Here is a 14,386-nt window from a genome sequence, read left to right as displayed (position 1 = left end):
CACACACACAACCTATAGTGCATCTATTAGGATTCATTTTAAGCACTGTGACATATTTTTGCTTCAAAATTTTGTAAACCAAAGGAAGACATAACTTTTAAGGACCTACTAGAATACCATTATAAAAAATACTATACTGTCCACTATCAAATATTTCTCTCATGTGTTCTTGATCCAGATGTGAGTATTTCTAGAAAAAAACAAAGAGATGTTCTATATGCATTATCAGTGGCAGCTGGATTTTCTTTGTAGGATTTTCAAGGATTGCTGACACTGCCTGTGGAAACTGATGAATAGAATTTTAAATTATAATTCTTATAGAATACTTTTTTAAAACTCCTATAATCCACATGTCTATAAAACATAGTCACAAATAAAGTTCCTTATTTGAATGGGTAAGTAAAGGATTCCTCCATCTTGGGTTTTCTCCACACAGGAAAAACAAAGGTTTTGAAGGATGGGTGACACACATAAAAGATCTTATTTATGTTTAACATAGCAGGTCAGAGTAAAACTATGGCAGGGTTTTTTGTTTGTTTGTTTGTTTGTTTTGTTTTGTTTTGTTGTGTGTGTGTGTGTGTGATTGGATTTTATTTTAAAGCAATTTTGTTCTTCCTGGAAATATATTTTAATTAAGAAATCTGAATAACCTTTAACTTCTTTTGTAAGAAAATAATATTAACACAGGAAAAATAAACAAACACATAGGCCAATTACAATTTTTTACCCCTTTTTGAGTTAAATATTTTATAGAAAAAAGGAATTCATTTTTAGGGGAGGTGTATACCTAAATATGCAAATTTATGTGCTATAAATTTCCCACAAGTGCTGACTACTTAATCTTTTAATATTTAGTAATTCATCATTCATCACAATTATTCTTATTTATATGGCTGATCTTTTTTTGTACTTGAAATATTTGAAATTAGGTGACTTTTCTTAGATGAAACATCAAGTTGAAAAAAGTCTAAAATTAGATTTTGGTACTCATATAGTTTTAAAATTTGTATGTGCTTGCTAACATGCGAGGTATTTTATAAAATCTTAGACTTCCAATGATACTAAGCTACTTGGTGTATGGGTTTACAGATGCCTTTGTTATATAAGGTAACAAAAACCAAAGAGAAGGAATGTGTCAGTATAGAGACATATCACAAGTTTTATTCTCATATCCCCTGCACTCTCAGCAGTAATTTTCAGTCTAGTCTGCAGGAATACTACTAAAAACTTTATAGCAACAACCACAACACTTATTATTGTTGTTCTCATTATTTTTTATGCTTATTAGGCAGGTTATAATCAGACCCTGAGAGAAATCACATAAACTACAATATAAAGAATGTTTCAAGAAATAAAATCATCCACCCACACAAGTGAAAACAGAGCAAAGGTGCTTTCTAAAATAAAGTGAACCTTTTCCACCTTCATTCTTTGCCACTTAAAATGTAGTAGGAGAATTAAAATTAACAGTACACGGACCAGAACTAACAATGAGCAAGTTTAAACCAGTGTTTCGGAGAAAAAATTTGAAAAGTTTACCCAAGATTCAAAGGAACAAGGCTATAGATTTGAAATTGAAACAGAAAATAATAGAAAAAATAATAAATCAGATGGGTTTGAAAATGGAACTTATGGTGTGGGGCCTAATTATCCAGGAAATTAACTAGGGAAGACCCACAGCTCTATGCACATTGACAAAAGTTTGATATTAAAATTCTGCAGAAATTATGCTATAAGCATTCAAATTTAAAAAATTAACCAGGACTAAACAGTTTTCAGATTTTCCAAAGAAAAATATTACATGAAATTGATGCAAATTTTATAGAGAAAAAGTTTCTGACTGAAGAAATTTATATCAAATGAATTCCTATTTCTAAAAGAGAGATATTTTAGTGGTCAGAAACTAGAATGGCCCTTATCCTTCCCCAAAATATCAATCAGTGATGTTTTCTGTCAAACTGGAAAATAAATCAAAATAAATAACCCAAATTTCATTTTGTAGGCACTGCCAGAGAGGGTTAATATAGATTAAACAAAAAAATTTGCACATAATTAAAATTAGGAAAAGATTTATTGATAGAGAAGACACTACATGTGCAGATATGATATGTTAACAACCTCACTATTATGAATAATTGCAAATGTACAGATTTTTAAAATAGAAAAATTTAAAAATACATATTTTTCAAATAATAATGTAACTAAAATAATTTACTTTTAAACCTTCAAATTATTTCTTCAATTGAACTTTGCATATAATTAATTGCAAGCATTGGTTAATCAGCTCTAAAGTTTTTCCTACTTCTAACCAAGACAGAACATTTTATGACTTCAAAATTTGTCTTAATTGCTTTTCAGGAAATTCTTACTTCTTGAAAAATTTAAATTTCTACCATAATTTTGCCTGTTCCTGAACTTTGTAAAAATGAAATTGCACATTAGTTACTTTTTGTTTTTGTGAGATTCTTGCATATTATTACATGCTTTTACTTTATTATTGAGGAGTAACTTATTATGTTGTTATTAAAAATATTTTGCTCAGTTCTCTTGATGGTGGATGTTTTGTATTTTCTCCCTTTTTGATTATGAAGAACAATGGTATAAAATTTTACCTACCATTCACTTTTGAACATTGTCCATTTTTGGTTTGTGTAATAGTGCAGACTGGGTTGCTTATAAAGGTTGCTTACAAAAGTTTATTTTGGCTAATGGTTCTAGAAGCATGGCATTCCAAAATTAAGATGTCAATAAGGGCCTTTTGGTGCTTCCACTCAGGAAAGAACATAAAAGGGTAAGTGGGCATAAGTGCAATACAAGAACTAGGGGTAGGCTCATTTTACTATAGCTTGAATTCACTACAACTAATCCATTCCTAAGAAGATGGAATCTCATTTCTGTTAGAAAGAGATTAGTATCTTTTAAGCACCTAGTATCCTTTAAGGCTCCAATATCTTTCAATAACATTATCAAATTTCAGCATAAGTTTTGGCAGAGACAAAGCATATCCAAACCATAGTAGACATATAGTTTGATTTGTCTTTCAAAGACTACTTGGGATACCATTGCTGAAACATTGTATAAATAAATGGGTGTTTAATATTATAAAAAAGAGAGAGAGAGAGAGAGAGAGAGAAAATTTCAGATTTTCCCATGGTTGTATGGCTTTTCACTTCAGCAGAATTTGAGATTTCCGTATATTTCATATTCTCACCATATTTTGATAGTGCAGTTTTGTTTGAAATTTTACTTATTCTTGGAAAAGTTAATTTACATCTCATTAAGTTTTCAGTTTACCTCTTCCCAATGACTGTTGCTAGCTAGCTTATAAAATGGGCATACTTGGATTTGGCAATATTTTTTTTCCAAAATTAAACAAAGAATACTTGTAAGGAATTATTTTTGAAACTTTTCCAAGACCTGAGGTATAGAGAATGGATCTTTTCCCTTGTCTTACATCTATTTTAAGAGGTAAACATGTGCAATTGCCTTATCCATCCAAGTTTATTTTAACTGTATTTCAATAAAGCTGATTCCTACAATGAAGACATGGATAAGGACTGAATAAAAAGGAGGAAGAACTGAATTTCCTATTTTGGTATTTGCAAATTTGGTTTCATTAATGTGGGAATGATGAAAGACCAATTTAATTCTAAATCTACATTATGGGTTTCCCTAACATCAAGTATTCTGAAATCACAAAAAAAAGAGAGAGAGAATAGTTGACATTTAAAAGCAGAACAAAACAAAGGATGACAAGTAGTCTTCTGCCCAGCTAGCAAGGTTTTTAAATTTTTTTTCTTAGAAAACTAAAATGGTGTTTAAAAAAAAAAATCAGTAACTATATATGTAAGGAGTTGATAGCTTATTTTTGTATTTTGAATGATGCATTACAGTCCCAATACTTTCTAATTGCCAATGTGGGCCTTACCTTTAATCGTGTACTTAGAATCATCAATTTCTTCATCACTATGAGTGATTCATGTTTGTTACCACCATTAATTGCAGTAGGACACAGTGGCTATCATCTACATACAGTGCATCTTTTCCTTTAAGCACAATTCCTCAGACAAGTTGTTCACTAAGTATTTTCCAATGATTGAATGGTTCATTATTGCCTTTGATGGGATTTTACCTTAATTATGATTCAGTAAGGTTTAGGAAATACTTTAAAATTCATGTAATTAGGATAGCCTGAGTGATAAAGATAATTTGTTATCTTACATTACTGTAATTCTGAGAGTAAGAGAGTTAACACTACTTCAAATGTTTGTCTTCCTATGTTGAAAAACAAGATTTCCCTAGACAGTTCCCAGGCTGCTTTCTCTTCCGTCTTACCACAGTCATGTTGCATGGCTTTTGCTTATCATAAAGGCAGCTCAGAAGATAATTGCCAAGAAAAGGAAAATGGAATTAACATGATTGATTTTTCATCTTACCCGCTCCCAGAGGCTGCTGTTTCTCTCCCTTGACACTGCACTAAAAAAAAAAAAAAAAAATCTTTTTCTGGATTCTTACCCATCAGTTTTTGAGTGCTTTTTGACACCCAAGAGTGTACATGAGGAAGAATCTGAATACAGCTGTGAACACTCCCTAAATCTATGGACCTTAAAGTTTCTACATATTTTATTAGTGCCTGCTTTGGATTCTATGAGTAATCATTTTAAAACTTTATCTAAATTATTGTTATTAATATCTGTATCTTAAGCAAATGATGGAGTCTCCTCTATACTTAAAAGTATCTGTCTTTCTATTGATTACTAGTTATTTGGTTGTACTATGAAGTTAGCACTTTGATAGTTTCAAAAAATGCATGAACTAGCAGTTTGTATTATCTTTTTGATGTAAGATTGGAATCAGTATTCTAACTTTTAATATCCTAAGCAAAAATTAGAAGTCTACATCTTGTAACTTTTTATTTTATATCAGCTATTGGGATAATATGTTGTAGAGAGGATGGATTCCATTATCTTCCTCTAAAAATATCTTTCTCTAAATAATGTGGTTTAGAAGATGAGAGGAAGAGTTACTCTCATTATTGGCTGTTATAGAAGTAAACTATTGGCTGTAGTTTACTTCTACATGTAAATTCATCAGATCTGTGAAGACAAAACAACCTCTCTAACATACTGTGGCTCAACTTGTGAACTCTATCTCCCATATGGATCTTGTTGAGTTTGGTCATGGTCTTGGGCTTTGTTATAGCCTATCAAAGTTTGCTCAACGCACATTCTTGAGTATCTCCTTCACCTGGTATCCAGTCTTGTATGCAGAGCAAAAAGTGGGTTTCTTTACTAATTCATCTTAATTTTATACACAATGTTTTAGCACTGATACTCTAAACTTATATTTAGGTTTGCCTTGTGCATATGCAGCTATGCATAATCAAGAACTCTTAAAACACCAGATAAACCCATGTGGCAGCTCACTTTCCACACAGCTTCCTCTTCATTATTCAATCCAACAGATTCTAGCTGCTTCCCTGGATCATAGACTGATCCCTGTGTTCTCAGATCATGTTGACCACTGTTTTCTAGCTGGAGAATACTTTGTTGCACAAGATCAAAACATCGTTTCCAAAGAGTCAACATAATTGTGGGTCTTTTGTGGCCATTTTTGCATTCTTTCAGGGATCACAATCTTTTACAGCCTATTATTCATTGTGTAATTGCTATTTATGGTGGATATTTAGTGTGATGCCAGAAAATTTTATCATATCCAGGAGTAGAAGACTGGTTATTTAAATTGCATTTTCTTCTGTCATTGCCATCAAATCAAATTAAGTAATTATGCTTGTGTTGATTATGCTCAAGATTTTACATCAAAGGAGAAGAATACAACCTTGGGAAAAAAAATTCATTGTAGGTCTATTTGTTTTGTAGAATTGTTCACATCCTCTTTCCTTTTTGATATTTTCCCCAGCTGTTGTTTGCCTTATTAGATGTGAGGCATTGATGTCCCCACATATTATTGTAGAACTGTCCATTTTCCTTTCATTTCTGTCAGTTTTTTGCTTCATATATTTTGGGATTGTCTTATTGGTTAAAAATATAGTGATTATATTTATTATGCCCTCTAAATAGAGAAAAACTTTTAGTATTACAAAATGTTCTTCATTTTTTATGACAGTTTTTTTTTTCCTTAAAAACCTTTTTTGTTGTTGTTTTCATATCCACTTCAGCTATCTTTTGGTTACTGAATGTGTGTGTGTTTGAATTGTGTGTGTGTGTATCTTTTTATATTTTTTTCTTTTCATATGTAACTTTCACTCTATACTCTCTCCCTTATAATGAAGATATAGCTAGATCCTTTCTCTTTTTTAACACAGTTTGCCAATCTTTGTTATTTTATTTTTATTATAGTGGTTAAACCTTTTTTTTTAAGAGAGAGTGAGAGAGGAGAGAGAGAGAGAGAGAATTTTTAATATTTATTTTTTAGTTCTTGGCGGACACAACATCTTTGTTGGTATGTGGTGCTGAGGATCGAACCCGGGCCGCACGCATGCCAGGCGAGCACGCTACCGCTTGAGCCACATCCCCAGCCCCGTGGTTAAACCTTTAACATTTAATATAATTACTGATAAGATAGAAGTTAAATATTTATGTTTTTAATGTCTGTTATATCTTGTTTCTCTCTCTACCATTACTTTTATGCTAAATAAATCATGTCTGGTATACTATTTTAATTGTTATTGTTTTTCTTACTATATTTTGTAGTTTATTTTCAAAAATTTACTTCTTATTATAATTAGTGTCTTAAAATAATCTTGCTTGCAATAATATCAACTTTATTTCAGTGGAATTAAGAAAATTGCTCCATTGTAGCTCTGTTCTCTTTTCACTCCTTTGTGTTTTGTCCATCAAATTACAATTATTTGTTATCAACCCATCACCACAGTTTTTATAATTGCTTTTCATATTTATATCTTTAATAAAATAACAGAAGGAAACATGCCGAAGTCAGGCTACAGCAAAATAACTGGGGGGTGACAAACAACCTGTGTACATTTATACAGCAGGAGTGGGAGCCATTTATTGTAGGACATTTATACAGCAGGAGTGGGAGCCGTTTATTGTAGGACCGGAGGGGTATTTATACATTCCACACAGCTTATCTTAATTAACATAAACTAGATACAGCAGTCAACCAATAAGAAATCTCCACACTTAATGGCTCGCTGGCGCCACCTCATAAACCACTCCCCCTGGCAAAATGCCAGGCGCCATCCTGACTTCTTTACAGACTCTAACATTCAGCATATTCATGTTTTTTTTTTTTAATTTTTACCTATGCAACTAGCTTTTCTGTTGATCTTCATTTTTTTCATATGTATCTGAGTTACATTAGTAAAGGAGGGCAAGTTTGCTAATGATAAACTTTCTGCTTTTATCTTGGAAGGACTTAATTTTTCCATTATTTTTACAAGATAGTTTTGTTATATATTACATACTTGGTCAGCTATCTTTTTCTTTCAACATTTAAAATATGTTATAGGGTACTGCCTTCTGTCTCCCAAAACTTCATATGAGACATGAACTATTAACTTTTATTGGTGATCTCTTAAACATGAGAGTTTGATTTTGTTCATGTCCCTTCTCCTCTTACCTATTTGTAGAATCCCAATTGACATTACTCCTCAATTTACCTTTCAAAATAACAGATTCTTTATTTAGCCTGTTTATGACATGCTGTTGAATCTCTCTAGTTAATTTTCCATTTTATGTATTGGACTTTTTTTTTACTTCAGAATTTCTTTTTGTTGTATTTAAAATATATATCTATTGATATTTTCTATTTTGTGAGACATCACCATCTTACATTCCTTTAATTTTTAGAAATGTTTCCTTTAATTCTTTAAACACATTTACAATATATATTACGGTTTGAATCTGGAATATCCCCTAAAATGTAGTGTGTTGAAGACTTGATCTTCAATGCATCAATGTGCAGAGGTGGGATCATGAGGAATCTAATTGCCTCAGTGAATTAGCCCTTTTAATGGGTTTAATAATTTCAATGGATGGACTATTGGGAAAGGGTGGAAACCATATTCAGGTGAGGTACGGTTGGAGGAAGTAGGCGACTGTGGGTGTGCCCTTTCGGATTACATCTTGTTCCATTTCCCCTACTCTGTCTCTCTGCTTCATGTCTGCCATAATGAACAGATTTCTGCCACCATGCCTTCTGCCATGATGTTTGACTTTTCCTCAGACCGAAAGCCAGCTGACCAGAGACTGAAAACTCTGAAATCATGAGCCAAAATGTTTTTTCCTGCTTTAAATTGTTATTGTCAGGCATTTTAGTCACAATGATAAATACCTGACCAACATAATGTACAACATAAACAAATAAAATTAATGCTTTTTCTGAGGAATTCAGCTATCCTCAAGTGCATTTTTATTTATTTTGTTTCCTGTGTACAGGCCACATTTTGTTATTTATTCACAAATTTTTATATTTTTATTGAAAACTGGACTTTTAGAGTGATATGCTAGGGCAGCTATACAAATCATAGCTGCTCGTCTTCCCCAGTGGTTTTTGTTGTTGATTGTTTACTAACTGTCTTGGATTAAGTATAGAATTCCTTTATTCTCTGCAGCCTATGAATTTTCTAGTGTGCCTAATGATCAGTTGATTGAACTGGTATTTTCTTAAGTGCTTTGAACAAATAAGTTCAAAAAATAAGATTTTTAGCACATCTTCAATAGTCCAACATTCAAAATACCTCCTTAGCCTTTACTTTCTGCTTCCAAAAGACATAGGATCAGCCAGAGATGAGAGGTTAGGTCGTTTTCAGATTTTTTTCATAGATATATGCACAGTCTTGCATATTTGTGTGGTGCTCTATATTCTAATGGTTGTGACATAGCTTTTCAAAGTCCTTAATAGAACTCTTCTTCCTTAGATCTTCCTTTCACTTTTTATTCACCTTGTTCTTTTTTTTCCCTGCCTGGTATATCCTCCAGCAGTTTTGAAGGTAAATGATTGCCATTTGTTTTTGACAAACATCATAGGAAAAGGGCTTTTACCACTGAGTGAGCCCTGGGACAGGTCAAATAACAAGCCTTATAGTAAGTTCATCTTCCCTTTTCTGTGGATGAGATTTTGAAGACCCATAAATATGGTCTTCCCTTTCCAGTGGCTTCTGTGCTGCTAGTTTTCAGAACAGTTATGGTGGCAAGGATGCTCTTTTCAAAACTCTCCTGGACCTGGAGAGTGAGAGATAGGAATAGAATAGGCTGAATGCCACAAAGCTCACTCTTCTTGCTGAAAATAAGTAATTTTTTCTTGAAGTAATGCTCCTGAGACTATTGCAGGCCTTTAATATACTTCTACAGTTTAAAAAAGGCATTTTTCTCATTTTTTCCATTTTCTTGATACTTTTATTGAGGAATGGTTTTTCAAGAAATTTGCTATTCTGTAAATGTCCTACATCAGAATTTTGGTAATTAGATTAAAATAACAAATTGAGCTGTGAGTGGTGGCACATATCTGTAACTCCAGTGGTTTAGTAGGCTGAGGTAGGAGGATTGCAAGTTCAAAGCCAGCTTAAGCAATTTAGCAAGACCCTAAACAACTTTGAGGCAAGACCCTGCTTCAAAGTACAAAATAAAAAGGGGCCAGAGATGTGGTTTAGTGGTAAGTGCTCTAAGTTCAATTCATGATTTAAAAAAAAATGCATTGAAACAACCTGAGTAATACTGCCTACAAAGGAATTGATAAACTTCCTTAATCCTTAGGGAATTGAGTCAATAGTCATAAACATTCTCATGAAAAAAATTGCAAGCCAAGATCATCTACGGATGAATTACTAAAGATAAATAATATTCAGTGAAAATAAAAATACAAACTTTTTAAAAATAAGAAAGATTATACACAAGTATCATTTTATGAAGTCACCATAATCTTATATCAATATTGAGAAAGGACAACACAGAGATAACAATTTAAAATCTGATCTCACCATTGAACATATAAAAAATTTTTCAAAAATCCAAAAATATGTTAGGAATGAAAAATTGACATAAAATAAGAAATTGAATAAGATAAATTTTCTATAATAACTGTTGAAAATAAAAAAAACCCACAAAACCATTTTCACATAGGTAGTAAAAAGCCACTTAATAAAATTCAACTTCCATTCAAGATCTAAAAATAACCCATAGAAATTAATAATATAAGCCTATTAGTTTATTCTGATAAAGATTATGTATCATAAAATCTGTAGCAAACATTATTTTTAATAGTGAAGCTTTGAAAATGTTCTGTTTGAGATATGTAACAAGAGAAAATTTATAATGATCATTGCTGACAATTTATTAAATGTCATAGTCAATGTATAAGGCCAGAACAATTAGAAATTAGAAATGAAGGAATACAACCTGTCATTATTTAACATTAAATATTGTGCATATAGAAAATGGCTAATAAAATATTAAAATTAATGTGCTTAAAAATCAAGACAGTACTGATTTGTAATTCTATACATCTCAGCAACAACAACAATCAGAAAAACTCTTCAAACTTTTATCAGTGTAAAATTTTTTATGTACCTAAAATAAATCTCATAATAGATTTGCAAGATCTCTACAGGGAAAAAAATGAAAAACTATGTTAAAAATTGTTTAAAATATATACATGCATAAATTAATGTATTGATTGTTAGAGTCTATATCATAAACATGTAATTTCTACCACTTTAGATGATAGAGCATTCAGTGCAATCTTAACCAAAATCTAATATATTTTGTGAAAGTTAAGTTGGCTTTAAATTTGTTTGAGGATTCAAATGTCAGAATATCGAGGTGATTCTTTGAGGAAAAATAAGAAAAATGAAAAGATTTGTGCTACTAGAAATTAAGAAATTCTATTTTCCATAGTAAATAATACAATAAGGTTTTGGCTTAGATTGACAATTAGATTAATTAATCAGAACCGATATCTCAGAAAATGATCTGCACACTTTGGACATTTGCTGTATGGCAGAGGTTGGGCTGCAGAGCTATGAGCAAAGGTCATTTGTTTCAATTTATGAGGCTGGAACAATCTGAACTCACACAGACAAACAAAACAAAAGAAGAGACTCATAAATCAATAAGAAAAATATAAGCAAAGCTAAATAATTTGCAAATATAACTTTCTACAAGAGAGAAGTAAATAAACTATGAAAATTGTTCAGTTCCATTTGTCAGTAATAAATATAGCTTAAAACCTCAATGATTTAAAATGGCATACAATAGGAGAGGAATAATTTAAAATTTTGACAAAACCAACCATTGACAAGCTGGTAGAACAACAGAAATTCTTATGTATCATTATCCAGAATCTAAATTGTACAACCATACTGTAAAATCATTTATTATTATCTAATAAACAAACTAACCACACTGTAATCCAGCAATTCTGTCCCAAAGTACACACATGATTCCTCAGAATACATAGGACAAAAATGCACACAAACACATTACTTGTAAAAGCTCCAAATAAGAAATAATTCAAAGTTCCATTAACATTTAATGGACACATTATGGAATAATACCACAATTGAATGTTATATAAAGAATAAATGAATGAACCATAGTGATACACATTTTCATTTTTTTTTTGTAAATAAAATGCTGTGTAAAAGAAATGTCACAAGGAGTATATACTGACTACATGTAAATACAGTTTTTTTAAGTGATAAAACTTCTTTCTATTGCATACACAAATGAAAACTCATTTAAAATACAATGCACAAAAATATCTAGAAATTTTAGTCAAAATGATCACACAACACGGGATAGTGGTTACCTGTAAGGAGGGGATGAAAATGGATATGAACAACAGAGGCACACAGTGTTTGAGTGTAGATTCCAATGTTCTATTTTTGAGCAGTTTGGTGGTTACATGGAAGATTGTAACTATTTGCACTGTTTGTATTGCATTTCACCATGAAGTTATCAAAAGTGAAGCCAAAAAAAAGGTTTATAAAATTAGCTGATTCTTGCTATAAAGCCAAGATAGTATGGATGTTTATCATATTATTTTATAAAAGGAGAATTTATGCCTAGAATAGTGACAGGAGATTTAAGGAATAATAAAAAATATTTTCTGTGGAATATATTTTATTCACACTATTTCCTAAATTGCCATCTGCTCCCTGATTCTATATCATCTCCTGCTCTCTTTTCTCTGCACTTTTTATCCAGATATCCTGTTCACCTCATCTCACTCATCTTTGGCCTCCCATCATTTTTCACCTGTGGAATAACCATTTCAAACTTCTTCACTTCCCCTTTCTAATCAACCTTTGTTATTTTCTTTCTGCTTTCAAGCATTTCCAGTGATCCTTGAAATACTTTGGTTTGACTTATTTACCCTCTCCACTTACTGTTCTCATTTTGTTTTCTTTTCAATTCTAAATACTTGGAGTGTGTATTCTCCTGCTACCTCACTTTAGTTTTTCCTGGGCTGATTCTAAATTGGTTTTGCCTGAGGCCACACATATAAAGGTGTCCAATGACCTCTTCAAAAGCATCTCCAATGCCCTCTTCTCTCATAAACTGTCTTAATGTTTGAACTACAAATAACATGGTGAATCATTCTTTCCAAATTTCAGCCTTTCTCCCCAGGTTCAGTATTTATTCATTGTTTCTTTCTGACCTACTTTTTGTATTTTTAAAAATAATTCTTCCTCTTCACATTCTAATTAAAATGAGAAACCAGTGCTCTATCTTTAAATCTCAGACCTCCTCATTATCCTTTCTCTCTTAGTTAATCTACCTTTGGATTTGTCAGTTGTGTAGTATTGATTTATTTATTTCCTTTTCCTTATTAAATCTCTAGAAAACATGCTTTTCTTGTACATCTGCAAAAAAAAAGAGATTTTTTTTCGTTTTGCACTGTATGTTTTTCTTTTATAATCTATATGCAAATAGTAATGGAGTTTTCCATTTTCATTTTTACCAGAGTAAAACATTAAACTGAAATGGCTGAGTGTGAGTTTATCAATCACAGTTCATGCTAACTTTCTATAATTAACTAAAACCAGCAACAATATACAGCAGTAAAAAAAAAAAAAATGAAAATTAAAAATAAATAAAAAACTTTAAATCTCAGTGGCTGATAATAACAAAGGTTTATTTCTATATACCTATAATGGATTAGCATAAGCTTTTCTTCATATTTTCCATAATCCAAAATTAATTTAGAAAAAACAATAAAATCTCTAATCTGAAACTCTGACATTCTTGTGACACAGAAAAGGTAAGATAAGACCAAAGGGATAATAAGCTGGGCCTTAAGTCATCATTGCTGAGATGGTGTCACTGACTTTTCATTGTCCAATCAAGTAGAGAATATGGAATCTAAACTAACATAACAAAATCGTCTAAAGCATACATATTTGAGACACAAGAGGAGTCTCTCTCAAAAGATTTCCAAATGAAGCAATTCATGTATGTGGGAAGGCTCTGTAAACCATGCTTGATTAGGTTCCCAGCTTGATTACATTCTGTTGGCTTACATGGACAGTCATCACCTGAATAACTAAAACTGAGTCACTGTGTACAGATGACACACAATGGAAGCTGGAAAGTTCAATAGGAATTATTCATTCTTAAGACTCAATCCTAGTTGATTTTATTGCTAGTCACATTCTATTGATATGAAGTTACAAAATTTTCATAAAATTATTGAGATTTTGGTTGAGACTATTATATAATTATACATATGTAATTTATATAGTTAAGATGAATATATATATATATATATATATATATATATATATATATATATACACACACACACACACACACACACACACACATACATAAATTTGGTAGAAATGATATAATAAGGATATTAGTTTTCCAAGCCATCACTATATCCTACCTTTTCATTTAAAGGTACATGTTTTACGTGACACAAAATTCATTAGGCCACAGCTAACAGGTATGTTGGAAAGTTCTACTTCACAATTTTGGAAGAACAGAATGAATTCTTAATGATTCAATGATAACATCAACCCACCCCCCCTCCAAAAAAATAAGGAAAAGAAAAGGTTTATTTCACTTAAATGTATAATCAGGAGCTATAATTTATTTTATTGAGTTTCTAATACTATATACCAGGGAAATTGGATATTTTGGATTATAGAAAGTACTCAGATGTCATATCTAACTCATTTTAATTTCTATCCCCAGAAGTTCTTGTTAAATATTATGAATTCTTGATTATATATTGTTATTATTTCCTTTAAATACCAATATTTTTATTTGAAAAGATAAAATGTTAAAAATATACATTTGATTGCAATCTCTTTTTTTAAAGTTTTGTGCTTTGTCATTTTTTTGGATAATAAAATTTACAATAAAAATGAATGAATGTCATTAAAACTGAATATTAA

Source organism: Urocitellus parryii, chromosome 8 (assembly GCF_045843805.1).
Source record: "Urocitellus parryii isolate mUroPar1 chromosome 8, mUroPar1.hap1, whole genome shotgun sequence".
NCBI lineage: Eukaryota > Metazoa > Chordata > Mammalia > Rodentia > Sciuridae > Urocitellus > Urocitellus parryii.
Note: the sequence above shows the minus strand (reverse complement) of the source record.